Source organism: Callorhinus ursinus, unplaced genomic scaffold (genome assembly GCF_003265705.2).
Source record: "Callorhinus ursinus isolate GAN/ISIS: 27379988/994484 unplaced genomic scaffold, GSC_fseal_2.0 scaffold1, whole genome shotgun sequence".
NCBI lineage: Eukaryota > Metazoa > Chordata > Mammalia > Carnivora > Otariidae > Callorhinus > Callorhinus ursinus.
Genome location: NW_027397063.1, coordinates 54797989 through 54799539, shown reverse-complemented (window position 1 = coordinate 54799539; position 1551 = coordinate 54797989). Strand labels below are relative to the sequence as shown.

At 40.8% G+C, this 1551-nt stretch overlaps 1 pseudogene; it reads left to right on the top strand.

The window, feature by feature from the left end:
• Positions 1-268: 268 nt before the first annotated feature.
• LOC112826446 (ubiquitin-conjugating enzyme E2 D3 pseudogene) lies at positions 269-971 on the top strand (annotated as a pseudogene).
• The last annotated feature ends 580 nt before the right edge of the window (positions 972-1551 follow it).

The following is a 1551-nucleotide window of genomic DNA, read 5'->3' as shown; positions in this document are numbered from 1 at the left end:
TCTTCTTTATCCATTCATCTTTCAGTGGATACTTAGGTTGCCGCCATATCTGGGCTATTGTAAGTCATGCTTAAATGTACATAGGGGTGTGTCTGTTTTTTTGAATTAGTGTTTTTATGTTCTTAGGGTCAATATCTAGAGGTGAAATAGCTGGATCATATGATAATTTTATTTTTAATTTTTTGAGGAACCTGCATTCTATTTGCCATGGTGCCTGCACCAATTTACATTCCTATCAATAGTGTACAAGAGTCCCTTTTCAAGGGCCGGGGAGGCACCAGCTGCCGCGCGGGGAGGAGGCCGAGGCCGCAGCTTGAGGGAGGCCCCGGCCCCTCTGCACCTGTGTCTGGCAGAGCCGGTGTGAGACGAAGAGACAATCCTTCCCTGCCGCCCGGATAATCAAGAGTTTTGGCCGGACCTTTGAGCACACACCAAGAGAGTGAAGAGCCAGATGAAAAGTACAGACTATGGCGCTGAAACGGATTAATAAGGAACTTAGTGATTTGTCCCGTGACCCTCCAGCACAATGTTCTGCAGGTCCAGTTGGGGATGATATGTTTCATTGGCAAGCCACAATTATGGGACCTAATGACAGCCCATATCAAGGCGGTGTATTCTTTTTGACAATTCATTTTCCTACAGACTACCCCTTCAAACCACCTAAGGTTGCATTTACAACAAGAATTTATCATCCAAATATTAACAGTATTGGCAGCATTTGTCTCGATATTCTAAGATCACAGTGGTCTCCTGCTTTAACTATTTCTAAAGTTCTTTTATCCATTTGTTCACTGCTATGTGATCCAAACCCAGATGACCCCCTAGTGCCAGAGATTGCACGGATCTATAAAACAGACAGAGATAAGTAAAACAGAATATCTCGGGAATGGACTCAGAAGTATGCCATGTGATGCTACCTTAAAGTCAGAATAACCTGCATTATAGCTGGAATAAACTTTAAATTACTGTTCCTTTTTTGATTTTCTTATCCGGCTGCTCCCCTATCAGACCTCATCTTTTTTAATTTTATTTTTTGTTTACCTCCCTCCATTCATTCACATGCTCATCTGAGAAGACTTAAGTTCTTCCAGCTTTGGACAATAACTGCTTTTAGAAACTGTAAAGTAGTTACAAGAGAACAGTTGCCCAAGATTCAGAATTTTTTTAAAAATGGAGCATGTGTATTATGTGGCCAATGTCTTCACTCTAACTTGGTTATGAGACTAAAACCATTCCTCACTGCTCTAACATGCTGAAGAAATCATCTGAGGGGGAGGGAGATGGATGCTCAGTTGTCACATCAAAGGAAGCAGCATTATTCTAGCATCCAGTCTTTTTTTAAGCCTTCCACTGTTAGAGATTTGAGGTTACATGATATACTTTATGCTCATAACTGGTGTGGCTGGAGAATTGGTATTGAATTTATAGCATCAGCAGAACAGAAAATGTGATGTATTTTATGCATGTCAATAAAGGAATGACCTGTTCTTGTTCTACAGAGAAAAAAAAAAAAAAGAGTCCCTTTTCTTCACAACTTCTCCAGCACTTATT